Genomic DNA, 16,033 nt, shown 5'->3' with positions numbered 1-16,033 from the left:
TCTTCATTATTGAGTATCTTTCTAAATACGGCTCTTTAGCTCATCTCACTTGGTCTTCTTCAAACCATCTGTCCCTTAGAACTGGAAGAGGCCCCTGATTAGAAGTTACAGCAAAGCCGGCATGCCACTCCTTTGCTGCATCCTCTAAGAGCAAGTATTATTTATTCATAGAGATCTCTGTGTTCACAGGACTGTAAAAAAAAAAAAAAAAAAAAAAAAAAAAAAAAAAAAAAAAAAATGCAGCCTACTTGGAAAAATATTTTTTTCGGCCATTTTCTACAACTTAAATTGAATGTGTTGCAACGAAGTTGTGTGTCAATATGTTTTTCATTTTGACGTCATTTCTTTTCTGCAATAGCACGTAGTATCACTTAAAAATTGCATCTTTAACCCGGAAGGTTGTACTTATTTACACATTCCGAAAGAATTTGCTGACTTAGCCAAGAAACATTGGACGTAACCGGATTTTAAACACGCATGTTTAAAAATCTTAGTAATAACGAGACGTACAAGAACTAAACTATGTGATAATGAGCTAAGAGTATTCGGAATGCGATTATGGGGAAAAAAATTATTAAAAATTTAATAAACGGAATGCTAAATAAAGCTTTAATGAACAGAAATTGAAGCGTTGAATTGAAAATGTAATCTGAGATGCGAGAGTAAGTCTGGCATTCATACTATTGAATATGTTTCGTTGAAAGGGAATCGTGCCAAGAGTGAATCCATGAAGGATTAACTTGTTAGAGAAATCACAGATGCTGTTTTTCATTTTTCCCTAAAGAAATCTTTTTGATTATGAAATTATTTTGTTCGGTGTTAGTCATTTAGTGAAGCCCACGAAACTAGCGCAAAACAACGAATTAAAACGAGTGGCTATTCTTCTAAATGTGCATACTTGAGTTCTTTTCAATACAGTTTCTAACAACGAAGTTATATCGTTCTTAACAAATTCCAGTTTGAGAATAATAGTTTCGAACTATTATTCAAAAATAAAAGTAGTTTTAACTAATAATTTCAGAGGAGTTACTTAGTCATTTGGTAAACTATATCACAGGGCACGTGCATGAGCGAAGTACTATCAAAACATGTTTATCAGTTATATGCAGCTGTCTTTTGTCCCACGCAAAATTTCCACCTGCGGAATTTTTGCAATTGTGTCCGAATTCCAATGGGAAGAACAGTTATCATCACTCGTCAGAGATAGTGTTCTGATAACAATTACACAGGTGTGCTTATCCCCAAAATTTTCATAATAAGATTGTATTACGATAGCTTTATGCACTATAACCTTAATATGCAATCCTACAATGTCGTTATGTCATACGAATATCAGCGTTCAGGAATGATCTTTGGATATTCGCTTCTGATTATCCAAGAACAAAAATATGTTTTATAGCTAAGCACCTAAACATCATTTGCTGATTAGCTATAAAAAAAGAAGGCAGACTTAAATTTACAAAAAATGGTATTAACAGATTATCAAAAAAATTAATACATCATCAAAATAATAATAATAATTAATAAATTAAACCAAATTTCGAACATTTGTATGCGCTTCTATTTATATGCATATTTTTTGGCCTAGTCCTTCTTCTTCTCTTCAAGAAATAAGCCTTTGCCTGTTCCATCTTCACTGGTCTTTCCATCTTGAAGCTGGTCTTCTCTGGTGTCTCTCCACCTATTTTGGCAGCCGATATCTTTCTATCCTAAATAGATGCTCTTCCCATTTATCTCTATATTCGTTGATCTTTTCATTTGCCACGTAAATATCTTGTTCTTTCTGATGTCTTCATTTCTTATATGCTTTAATTTTGTGCATTGTTTAATTAAAAACCTCATCTTTGCAGCTTGTATTTTACTTTCATCTTTCTTTTTAACCGCCCATGTTTCTGAACCATATAGCAGCGTGGGAGTAGCCATTACTTTTAAAAAATTTAGTCGATTCTCGTGTTGTTTGTTTTATTCAGTATCCTTTTAATTTTTCCATCTACATCTTCATCTTTTTGATATGTTATCATGCAGCTTCTATAATTAAATTGCGTCACCTGTTCTGTTATTTTATTTTCTATGGTTATTTTAATCAAACATGATCTCGACCTTTACATGCCATGACTTTTAATTTCTTTTGTGAAATTTTTAAAATTGAATTGCTGGCTTATTTTGTTTAATTCATAAACTGATTTGTGAAGGTCGTCTTCATTCTCTTGTAATGTAATCTGATGAACTGCATACAGCACTCTATTGATAACAGTTATTCTGGTTAACTGGATACCTTGTTTAATGTTGTTTCCATATTTTAATAATCATAATCTATCTATCTATATATATATATTATATATTTCAGTCTCTTCTGTTAATTTATTACATAACTATATTTTTGTATGATATCCTTGTTTATTCATTATATTCCATAGTTTTTTTGTCTGTGTATTTTATCGAAAGCTGTTTCGTAATCTATAAAGGTAAGATGAGCCTCCAAATTAAATTCTTTTTTTTTTTTTTTCAATAATTTGATTTTCCACACATATTGTCCATCCACGATCTTCCATATCTGAAACCATTTTGTTCTTCTGAGAGTACATTTTTTGCGTTATTTACAAGTCTTTTATTCAGGATTTTACTGTAAATTTTATAACTTGTATTTAATAAACTTATTCCTCTGTAATTTCCACAATCATCTCTGTCTCGTTTCTTAAATATAGATATAACTTTAGCTTTTAACAAATCTGATGGAATATCACATTTTCCCCAACAGTTGTTTATTAATTTTAAGAATCTGTAATGTAAATATTCTCCGCCATTTTTCCAAAGCTCTGTATTTATGCCATCTAATCCGGTTGATTATCTATTTTTTGATACCTTTATTGCTTATTTTTAGTTCTAATCTAACTGGTTCTATGTCAGTTCTGATTTCTTCATTATATTTTCTATTATTGAATTTGGGTCATACCATAAATTCTTATAATATTCTATCCGTTGTTTCTCTTGTATTATGTTGATTTGTGCTTTCTTCGTTGTTTAATTTCCTTAATATTTTGTATATCTTCTATTTTATTAATAAATCTGGTCCAATATAGGTGAGCTTTCTGTACTATGGTTTTAGCTATATTTCTTTTGTCATTATATATTTCTTCTGTTTCCTTTGTATGTTTTTTGAAGGCGTGATTTATTAATTTTAATTATTAATTTTAAGAATCTGTAATGTGAATATTCTCTGCCATATTCCTAAAATTCTGTATTTTCTTTTTCTTTCAATGCATTTTCTACATCTGTGTTCCGGATTTTTAATGTTTTCTTTTTAATGTTTTATTTTTCTTTCCAAGTACTTCAGAGGCTGCTTTATGGATTATCTTTATTAAAGTTTTCCATTAGGGCTACTAGAGGGCTGTCGATACGCAATATACTCTTATAGCCTCTTGCAGTCAAGTTATACCGTCAGCAGTATAGCTTGTTTTCACAAACGGGGCTCTGGCGAGTATTGCTACCCCAAAAGTATACCTTGCCTAGTTGGTGGAAATGCCAACTAGACCTCTAGGGTAAATATCTTTCATCACCCAGTAAAAAATACCACCACCTCTCTTATTAGAGACCTGAAATGGCTGCAGCCATGTTTGGTTGCTAGAGCAAGGGTTTCCGGTTTCTGTTCCACCCACTCTTCCCACATGCAGTGAGAGTGACATACCGATCTCACTGTAGGGGCCCGGACTCTTCCCCCCCCCTCCCCCCAATTAACGGTACAGCAGTAAAACGGTTCCGCAGGCCGGCCGTTGGTTAGTACACGGGACTAAATCAGGTAGTAACGAACTTTGAGGCTTCTCGATCAGCTGGCGAAAAATCCTGCAATCACGCATTTTGCCAGTTCGTGACCGGAAGGATACTAAATGCTGTGGTTGCTAGGGGGAACTGTCGAGGCGCGTATGGACAGGAGACCGAATCCCCCTCTGTGTGGGCGATATGTTCGCGAGTCCGTCACCTCTCACTGCATGCCCCACTTCGTTTTATCTCTTCCACATCAAACACAATGGAAAGAAATGCTGTTTTACCGGCATATGGCTGGGACGTATTCATGACTGCACTCCATGTGTGTTTACGGGTTACGGGGCTGGTTAGCCTGTTCTGGGGACGAAAAACCTGATTTTTCGGGTGAAACAGCCCCCTATCTCCGTATGAGACCGGCTAACTCACCTTTCGTCGAAAGAGATCAGTAAAGGTATCTCGTGTCACTGACGGAAGTCAAACCCAGATCTTTCCGACCAAAGGGCTTCGTCTATACTGACTTAGCTATGGAGGCTCTTCTATTTTAGAGACTACTAAATAATGATCTGAAGAAATTTCGCTTCCTCTGTAAACATGTATATTTCTCACACGTGGAGCTAGTTTCTGATGATATATTCAATTACAGATCTTGTTCACCTGCCATTCCAAGTATATTTATTTATATTCTTTTTTGAAAAACCAGTATTGGTTATTTTAAAATTATTGAAGGATTCTCGACAATTGTTATTCATGCAAATTTGTCCACATTTTCCTAAGACATTTGGGATTGGATTATCTTCTGCTATTAATATATAGTCATTTTTATTGCATTTATTTAACTGTTTTTGTAGTTCCTCATAAAGCTATTCGGAATCCTCTTTCTTATACTCCCCATGATATTTAAGTAGCTTTAATTTGGTTTTAATTTCACTGTAATAATTCGATCATTTACAAACTTGTACTTTCTTATTCTATTCCACTATATCTTCTTAAGCTTTCACGAACACTTAAGGTTCTTAGCTGTGGACTTGGCACCCGCACCCATAGATAAGGTGGTTAGCCCTATGCCTCCCGGTGTGGTCTATGTCTGCAGATGCGTGTGTGTTCACGGGCCGGTTTGCCTGTTTTTGAGGAACGAAAAACCCAAGTTTCAGGGAGAAAACCCTCCACCTCCGTATGAGACCGGCTAACTCACCTTTAGTCGAAAGAGACCAGATAAAGGTTCCTCACGTCACTGACGGGAATCGAACCCAGCTCGTTCCGACCAAGGGGGCTTCGTCTATACCGACTGAGCTACGGAGGCTTCTATTCCACTATATAGCATAAACAACCATCTATAGCTTTTGTTCCCGTTAATTTCTTTTTTTTTTGTTTCTGTTATCACGTCTGTATTAATATTTTTAGTTTTTCGTTGTTTTACTAATTCTAATTCTCTTGTTGCTGTGCTTCGTACATTCTACGTGGCTACGCTACTTTTAAAATGCCCGAGATTCCTGATCGTGTACCTTTATCATCCTGATCATTTTACGCAGTTTCAGTCCGATGAATTTTTTAGTTCAAGCATTAGATTTGTCCAAATATTTTACTTGGTAAGCTTACCAGCCTTACGCCAAACCCCCAACCTGGAGGACCAGGGTATCTCTCTTAGTCTGTCCCCTACCTCTCGACCTGTCCAGCTAGGGAGGTCTTACTAGTATCTTAGCTACCGCTGACATAGGCCTTGAGGTCATTGGTGCGCGCAAGCCTCCTTACTGCGTTAAAGTGGAGATACCATTAAGGAGCTCCAGTCATTATTTTAAATACAGATATTTACTGTCGGCTCTCAGGTGGTTCTAGATCTAAGGGGGCAACACTGCTGTAAAACTATCTTAGGATTGTCAACAGAACTTTGAGTTTTAACTTTCTTTAACAGATCGAAACCACGATCAAATTGTAGGATGCACATAGTTTGTCAGCATTGCTGTACTTTTAAAATTACTTAACTTTGTCTAAACTTATACTGGGCGCTTAATATTATGCTGACGTTGCTTCACAAAGTATCCATCCTCTATTCGCCATCGACAAATACTTCAGTTTCATCCATCGTACCAAGGTGTTTTACATGAGGGTACATTTTTAAGTTTGCTTTAAAATGCACAAAGAATATCTCGTATAAGCACCATATGTGTCTGGATCACCCCAACTTAATATCGCAGCTGAAATTATATGGAAATTTTGTTTCAACCTCTGCCATCCGCGAAGAACTAATTGTGTGGGCAGTGTAACGCATTGAGAATTGCTGCGAGCGATTTATATGTGAATCTTTTCAGAAATGTGTCTAGATATTATTAAGTGACGGAGCAAACATTTTAGGATACTGGTGTGCAGAATAATAGTAACCCAGATTAAGAAAACAAATTATTTAAATAACAAAGGTCATGTCTAACTGTATTTCGGAACAATCCGAAAGAAGAATGCAAGCAGTTAACAAATGGCCTCATTTCCTCAGTATAATTCCAACCGGTAGGCAATCCTTAGTTTTTAAGACGGATATTTCTGTTTCCTTTATTTAGAGCGATTAGAGGCAACCAAGTCTATGTGGCGAGTGTGAGTGTTCTCAAGTATTTTTTCTGTTTCTTGGCATTCAAAAAAGTTAGTTTATTGATGAAAATCTCCACTGCTTTAATCTAGAATCGATGGTTTGGTCTTAGATGGTGGTGGGTACTTTTCTCGCGCTTCTTACACCAAAAATATTAGGATAAATGCAATAAGCTGAGCCGTTACTATATTGCGTGTGAGAGAGAGGTTAGGTATTTCATGTATCGGCACAGCCCAATGTGAGAGATATCAATCTCTCTCAAGGTCTTATAACTGTGTGGTATCTGCTATCTGTGAATGACAGATGGCAGAGTAAAACTAACAAGGAGATAAATGTCTTGAACGTGTCCCATCATCAGCATTTTAAGAAATTTGACAATCTGTTTAATAAGTCTACTGATCGTTGCACTCCGCCTTTGAGAACGCTGAAATTTTTTTGTAAACTTCTTTCATGTTACTAATTCCATCATTCCTTTCACTTACTCCCTCCTCCCCCGCTCGTCAGCCGAAATAGAGATGGCTGGAGAGAAATAATTTTTCTGTACTCTTCTTTGCATCAGATAACTAGCCTAGCCTCGTGACTTCATCATTACCCTCTCTCTCGGTAACTAAGTTATCAGTAACTAACTTAGTCATAGAGGTGTTGGATTTCAAGACCTTGAGAGATTAATTCTACACTTTCAACAGACTGCGCCACTACATGTGAAGACAATTCAAGAGTGATTCTTAAAATGCAGCAGGATTGTTGTTCTGTTGACATTCGAGATTAAGATGTTTTTATTACTTATATTGAAAGAGAATCCTTAAAATAAACTTCTTAAAAAAGATGTACCTCTGTAGCCGCGAGTCTTTGAGATGCCCGTCGTTCGTTTGGAAAGACCTTGGTCCGGATTCAGTCTAGGACGTGGAAAACCTTTGTAAGGGCTTTTCACCTAAAGATGAGTTAGCCCACCCTACGGTGAGGCGGAAAGCCTTTCCTTCCAAAGAACACACGCAATTAACTGGCGTAATAGACTAGTGTCTCAAGGCCCTAGTTGCTTGAATCGCAATTCCGCCCAGTTAAAAAGGAAAGGATTTAAAAAAGTATCTTTAAATACACAGAACTCAGAACAGTGCTACAATATTTTATGGATTTATTTTGGTTTGAATTTTTAACAAAGAATTCCTCCATTTTTTCTTATAAATTGTGGATGTTGCTGCGCATGATAATTTCTTGAAATAATTGTATCAAGTGGAACAAAGGTCTTCTTTTAAATACTGAACCTAACCCCTAACAGAGTTGAGGCTCCTACAAAATGAATTAACAACGGTTTGGGAGAGGTAGAAGTTATAACGAGTTTTCATTATAGAAAAGATTTTGTTCTCTCCTCCCATAATAAGATAATGAAGAAATTTTGCAGAATTACTAGTTAGGTTAGGTTTCTTCGCCTACCATATGAGATGATTCCTTCTCCTACACAAAATAAAATACTCGAGGGCGTTAGCTGCTAGACATCTTTATCTTATGTGTCTACGTGTTTGTTTGAGAATCTATAAATATGTCTTGTGAATATTTGAGTCCATAGAATAGATCACGCGATATGACATCACATTTTAAAGCATTTTAGAAGAACAGTCCATAGATTTCCTCTTACCTGTGACGCACACCTTGAGCATCTTAAAGAACTCTGCTCTGAAGTGGCGACACTCGTGTGAATAGCGAAAACAACCTTTTTTTTTCCTTCCTGGAATTACAAGATATTAGTTCATACTGACACTCGAAACCGAATAGTGAAATCGAAATGGGTCAACAAGAATTGTATTACCTAGAAACAAGACCTGATTATATGTTTGATCGCAAATACAACTAGATTAAACATCTGCTATTTCACGGATCATTTCGTTTTCAGACTAATAATACCTTTCTAGAACAATCGAATCTGTCTTATTTCTCAAAGCGAGGTTATTTTCTCTATTGCATCCCAAAATATGAGCTTCCCAAACATTGCGAAATGTGTCGGGAGTATGACATGGAAATACTGGACATACAGTGTTTGCTATAGCAACAATATAATAATACATTAAAAATATCAGATCTTCGTTACAGTGTGTAAACACAAAGATTATATTTCATACAAGTAGAGTACAATTCAAGCTAAAGAAACAACCTGTCACAAGTCTTGAATACACAGCGAAACTCTTTTCATGAAACTAACCTCAGCCTCGACTTTGTTTTATTTTTACGACAGTCTTTCCTCGGGTCATTTCCTCTGCATGCCGTTGCGGTAGTTATCGTACGGAAATGTTTAGCCGACTGTCTGATATATTTGTATGTCTGGTTCGGGAGATCAAGAATCATCCTTGGGCGAGTTTTTTATCTATTTCTTTCTTGCCTTGAATAAGTTGCGTCTTATCTCGACCTGCATTTCAGAGACCGAGACAAAACCTTAATTGTTCTTCTCAAACTCATTGGAAAGTTAAGGAGTCCTTCATATAGAAGCGGAGAATGATGGATTATAGAGATATGATTAAATTATGGATATTTAAAGTTTCTTGTTCGGATCCAAAAATGGACTCATGGTAGATGTTTGTTTTCTTTAAACAGCTGTCTGTCTAAATCTTAAGAATAAGGTGTTCTTGGGTTTTGTTGGTCAAGGGAGATTCAAACTGCAATTACGTATCATTTGATGTCACTATAATGTTGTGTATTCATTCAGCAGATACAAACAGGAATGTAGGAGTTGCCTTTCTCTCTATACGATTCCTGGCAGTGGTATGATTACTTGATAATCCAGGTATCTTTAGCTATGGCTGCTAACTAAAGAATCTTTCAAGTATCACATTAATCAAATCCCTAATTGGCCAGTGGTACCATTTCTTAAAGTAAATATACGTGCAATACCCATGAATTTTAAAGTCGCTTTCAAGTCTTTTATTTTGTTTTTCCTCCTTTCCCAGACTTTAATTTCAATTATAATGATCATTATCTGGGTTCGAGTCCCATTTAGAACACGAAAAACTTTTATAAGGGCTTTTTATCTGAGCACCTCAAGTGTATTATTATCTGTTATCAGGAAAGAAAGATTCCTCCTGTCTCTAGAACATAAATGCTTTATGTCTCTATTAATTTCCCTTAACCTTCTTAGGGATGAAATACAAAAAAAAAAAAAAAAAAAAAAAAAACATTGACTCATCATAATAAACAAATACAATGATCAGATGGTATAATCCAGGAGTGTCTGAATACTCTTTTCGCAGGCTACCACCCACCTCCCGCATCTTATATAATGGTTAAATTCAGCGAAATAATTGAAGACCTAAACACCAACTTTTAACATTAAAAATATAAACAACAACAAAAAAAGTTTTATCCCAAGAGTAATAAATCAATACTAAAAAATTGTATTCACTCATTTGTATTAGTAGTTATCTATACTTATTGAATATTTATGTTTGATATCCTCATTCAGTAACTATAATATTCTTGCTTAGAAAGACCTAGACCCGAACCAGTTTAGAATACGAAGAACCCTTTGAAGGGCTTGATGTGAGTTAGCCCATCTCTAAATGGCACTGGTTTAATTTATATAGCGAGAGAAGTTTAGTATAGCTTCTTTCTCTTATACATCTTTGTATAAGAGAAAGAAGCTCTGCATTTGCCAGTCAAGTCATCTTTCATAAATAGAGAATTTAAAAATGCATGTGGAGCCATCTAGTGATCAAGCTGCAAACTATTTCTCCCGTGTATTTAGACCAGGGGTCGGCAAAATGGTCTATATCGACCCCTGGGCGTCGATGTGGCTATCCAAGGGATCGATAAATGTCTAGTAATCAAAAGGGGGGGGGGACCTTTTGATTACTAGACATTAAAAACACCTAAGACGATTTTGAGTAACACCTAGTAAACATGCAACGCCAACTGGCTGAGCCAACGAGGGAGAAGCGCACGCTCTCCCCAATGGAGACATCTAGAACAGATACAATCAGGGCTGGTGCGTATTTATCGCCCATAGCTATCAGATTAGTGTTCAGTGATCTGATAACTTTGAATTTACTGCGTAATTTTTTTAAAGTTATAGTGCCCATAATGGCGGCCCCTGATAGTAAGGAGTGCCGACAGTATTCTCTGGCTATTTAATATTTGGATTTATACCATCATTTAACAATGAAAAGGATGAAGGAATTATTATTTTTAAATTGAGAAATTTATTATTGATAACATTTATTTAACGTGATGCGGGTCGATGAGGGATCAAGGATTCGATCAATGGTCTAAAACGTTTGCCGACCCCTGATTTAGACAAAGAACTGTTACTGAGGTAAATAACCGTAAGGCATTAAAAGTAAACAGCAAACAATCGCCACGTATTGAGGAACAAACGTCAGAGTCCACCAGCATCATTATTAACAATTTTACATTTTATGTTAATAATTTGCGAATTTTTTGCCGCTTCAAATACCATAATTTGCACTATGGTTGGCTATCTCTGGTATTACCGCTTTTCAGTTATGAAAATTAAAACAGGATATGGGGGAGGGGAGATATCTACTTCTAATAAACTTTTCTACTTTTAGAAGAAACCATACCGAAGTATGTTTAAGTGTTTGTTACGCAATTAAAAATATTTTCACAAGTGGCTAGCACAAAAGTACATTTTTTGTCGATACCTATCGCTCGACATCATCACTACACAAAACACGCATACATCACCAATTTCAGTAATCCACACCGTCAAGTCGCATTGATAAAATATACTTAATAGCGTGTTTTTAACACGATGGTCACCGAAATCAACTGTTGCAGCTAGGTTTTTTTTTTTTTTTTTTTCTCTCTCTCTCTAATCGCCTAGTTATTTGCTCCGTTCTGTGTTTCTTCCGCGTGACTGTTGACAGTACTATTAATACTTGAGGGGTTCAAGTACAGGCACAGTTCGGAACCACGGGGTAGCAACACAGGTGTCTGGCCGCTAATGTGATAGCAACCGCATCTGCACTTGGAACGTTGTCAGGTCGGCATGTGAGTGTCTCTGATGCGATTTCCTTCAACAGCATTTGTATAAACACGTCGAGGGCTGCACTGGAATACCCTTGTACCCTGAACTCGCTCTTCTTCTTTGTACCGTCTCGTGTATACCAATCTTGGTTCCTGTTATTAATTCGACTAATTTTGAACAGATTGTCTCGATTCCATTTGCGTTCATTCGATCACAGAGCGAATAGTGAGATGCATCTCATCGTAGCACCAGCTTTTTCTTTATTTTCCTAAAGAAAAACATGAAATCAATGATTTTGTTCGTTGATTTAAATAATCCTAGTGTAAATTAAACTAAAGATTAGTAAAGTAGGATAATATAAAATCTCTAATGATAGAATATACTATATTAGTACCGCGAGGGATTTCTATTAATTATATAAACACATATATATATTAATTTTATTTATTTTTACTTAATCCAGAACACCCTCCCTCTGGAGACCAAACATGGAACTTTTCCAGTCATTTAATATCTCCATTAAGCAAGGCCATACCACATTTCACACCAGGTGATGAAAGTCAAGTCCCACCTAAAGACAGTCACAAAGATCCATATCCATGGCGAGATTCTAACCCACAGATATGTTATACGCTAACCACTGTCAACTAGGCCGGAAGTATGACATCTCTCTACGACACTAATACGATATGAGTATGACATCTCTCTGGGAAACTAATACGATATGTTCTGCAACCGGTCGTACACGACCAGTTGCAGAACATATCGTATTAGTGTCGTGTGGGCTACAAGTTGAGGATTAGTAACTTTTTTAACAGCTGTCTCAGAAAACTGTAGTACATGTAAAAAATAAATAAAAAATAATAATAAAAAAAGGAAGAGTAGAAATTCAGCGGATTTGAACTCGGAATGGATTGACAATCAGTTGTTTCAATTTTTAGAAGCTTAGGAAAAAAAAATGAGTACTGACAGAATTTAGCTCAATAGAGCATTGCCCATGAAAGTATTTATACAAAGAAAGCATAAAGCAGAAACACACAGTCTGTGAGAAAGTAACTGAAGTGAGCTTGTGGAAGTGGGATCAATATTCAGTGGAATTGCACTCTTGTGAACAGTTTCCAAGAGGTGTTTAGCGCACTGCCCGAAATGCGTGAGCCACTGTTCCAAGGTACAACTGGGCTTTTGAATTTGTACACGACTAGCAGTTTTGTTAAGCGGAAATTTCGGAAATTAATCCGTAAATGCAACCAAACACAGCCAGTTCTAATTACTGACGAAGAAACCAAAGCTACGAGACCAGTGTAATTGTGTCTGTATCGTAATTATTTCTGGCTGATGTACCTATTCTGAGGAGGAAAAACCTGCTGCTGAGACCAGCTGACTCATGGAATGCGATTTCTTTTTGTCGGAAAAAAATAAGTGTTCATTCCATCCCCTCCCCTCTCCTCCCAAAATAATAATAAATAAATAAATAAAAAATAAATAAATTGATCTTATCTTAGAATACGAGTCTCATGAAAAAAGAAAATATGAAGTATGATCTTATTTCCTGAAGAAGATAGGATGATCATTTTGGAAGTGACCAGATTGTCCTCATCCTACTGAAACATGGCATAGAGATGAGCGTTTTAGGTTGACTGTGAAAGAATCTGAAGTTGGAAAAGTTCCAGCACCGCGGTGCTTGTCAGATGAGGAGGAGGAATGGTGCACATACATATACTGTTATTGAAAAAACTGTGGATCGAATGTGGATCGTACGAATTTACGGAGCACGTTCTCTACTATGCGCTAGAATGAGAAAGCATGCTAATCATAATCTTAGTTGCTTTGATGTAACCTATATACCTTTTATGTTCGCATCCCTCTGTGTCATGTATGTTTTTGAATGTCTTTATATGGATATAATTTTCACTGCACGGTGCAAAACCACCTCGCTTATTATATCCCGAAGCGCAGAGGCGTAGCTAGGTGGGGCTGAGAGGGCACTTTGAACCTCTGCAGTTAATTTTAAAATACAGCCTCGAGAACTCAGTTCCAAATATTGTAATACAACTGCGAATTTTCCTCACAATTACTGCAAGTATTGCTAGTTGTGAGAGGAGTTTTTCTAAATAAAATTGATTAAGAATTACCTACATTACAATGAAACAGACTTCGTCAGTGTCATCGACGATTTTGCTAACACAAAAGCAAGAAATAACATTTTAGAATGTTGGAATTAAAGTTTTACTTGAAAAATAAACAGTGTTTTAATTTATTTCCCTATACGTCGTTTTGACTTTTTGTAGTATTTTTGGTGTGTATTGAGAGGGGCGGCAAAAGCTCTAGCTACACCACTGCCGAAGCGACTTAAAAAAAAAAAAAAATACTGTTCGTTTTCTGTAGAGTAGGGTTCCAGATTATTTAATCCTAAACCGGCGCACGGTACTAGCCCGCCAAGGTTTCTTATGTTTCATTGATTATAGAATCATGAAAATTTAAAATAGAACTTTTTGTCGTTTACTTTTTATACACTTTAACTCAGCTGTAATTTGTTCTTCATCTTGTAAATTGTCCGTAGGGTGATAGAAAAAACTCTTTGTGAGAGGAAAAATCCGTGCAGCCTCCGTATGATCCTGGCTGATCTTATTCTTACTTAAAATGCCCTTATAAATTTCTCTTTCAGCTTAATGAGAATTCGACCCCATTTTATTTTTATTTTATTTATTTGTGTATTAATTAATTTCTTTCCGACTGCTCTGACTGAGGCATCCAATACTTCTTACGCTGATCTCAGCAAAACAACTCTCAGAAGAGCATAATAAATGATTCCGGAATTTGCTTAATGCGAAAAGTAAAAAGCCAAAATGTAATTTCGAGATTCTAAATTTGCAAAAACATCCTGTTTCGCAATAGGAATTGCACCGAAATAAACATTCCTGAACCCATAAGCTGAACACGATTGCAAAATTCAATCACAGAGATCTAAAAATACATGGAATTACTTTCATCACTGAGGTATACGTGACAAAGTATCCGAATACAGCTTGTTTATATAATGTGTGCGTCAGAATTTTATCGTATAACACCTACAGCGAGTGCTAATCTATAGAAGTGTCGCTTGGTTATCAACCACTGATGTATTCTGAGTAATATATATATATATATATATATATATATATATATATATATATATATATAAAGAAACGTCAGTATGAATCACTTGCACACTTTAATGGAGACGATGAAATTTTACTGATTATATTTGATTTCGTGTACCATCCAAATAATCATAAAGTCCATTTGGCTGGCAAGGTGACAAAATCATAAATTTAGTTTCAACGAGTTATGCGCCTTCTAACGCTAGACATGAGCAACTCTGAAAACAGCAAATAAATAAATAAATAAATGTTTAATTTATTTATATTTTATTTTGTTTTTCCTTCGCGAGACTAACGACTAAAAATTAAAAGAGCAAATATATGATTAAAACGCATTTTGCTGGCTGAACCGCTCTTTATCTTTTGATTGTTGATATGGAAAATAATAAACTTCCATATAAAAAAAAAAATAAATAAAACGGATTAATTATTTTTAGCCATAAAAATGCATTAACACATAAATTAATCTAAATTGATTTCGTCACAAATGTTCGTGAAATATCACGCAAAGCGCCTACTGGTGTTTATAAAATAAATTCAGCAAATCACTTTGATCATGGTGTATGTGTGTGTGCTAAACTTTGGTAGAAATTGTGTATAAAAAATTTCTAATTAATAGTTGAGTGTCTCTTGAAGCCATAGTACACGCACTTGTCTGGCATGTCTTCTGCGTTAGTATTGTATACAAAGGGCTAAAAATAAGCATTTCCGTTGATTGAGTTCATACATATTCACATCGCTTAGTGTTTGCACATACGTGCCTTCTTTAGTACATAATAAAACTGTCATTTTTGAAACCTAAGTGAAAAGAAATGTAGATGGCGCTTCGGCGCCAAAGTGCAGGAGTCAACATTAATCAGCTGGTTTAAATATAAAAAAAAAACAATTGATAAATTGTTTTGAAATAAATAAATAAATTGACAAGTGACCAATAAAAACAATAATTTCACATCTATTGTTCTTAAAAATCGAAATCATAATGAACCTCAACATATAAAATATTAATTGTGCTATGCAAGTTCATTACTCAATTATTAAAATCTGTTGATTCTGGCCTTTGACTAACTTTCCATGCGATCTGGTAAACAAAGTAGAATATAGAAATTAGAACTAGAACAAAAGCTACGCACCTTAAATTAGAACCACATACAGATTCGTTGTGCATTCTAAAATGTCTTTAGTTTTGAAAGACAGTTTTAACTTAAAACTTTTAAGCCTTGGAGACAAAACGGTTCATCTGTGTTATAATCAACGGCGTATTCATCCCAGTCATGTTCAACTTCTTTCGATTCCAACTGTTCAAAGTTTAATTATATAATTGTTTTGAAACACATAATAAAAAATAAATAAATAATCGAACTCGGATGCATTTGTGAAAATGTTTGGTCTCGTGCTCTCTCACAAGATGGCCGATGGCAATCCATGAAGCATTTTTGAACTGTACTTGTATCCTTAGTTTAGATTTCACGAGCCTCTTATTCAACATATGGTTATTTGCTAGTTTGCAAAAACTAATCTCGAATTTTTTTCAGTTGAGTAAATCACCGAGTGGATAGCGTATTCTCAACCAACAGAACTGTCGAT

This window comes from Typopeltis vanoorti, chromosome 9 (assembly GCF_054136105.1).
Source record: "Typopeltis vanoorti isolate ZY-2024b chromosome 9, IOZ_Tvanoo_1.0, whole genome shotgun sequence".
In the NCBI taxonomy this organism is placed as follows: Eukaryota; Metazoa; Arthropoda; class Arachnida; order Uropygi; family Thelyphonidae; genus Typopeltis; species Typopeltis vanoorti.
The sequence above is the reverse complement of the archived record's forward strand: the minus strand, read 5'-3'. Positions refer to the sequence as shown.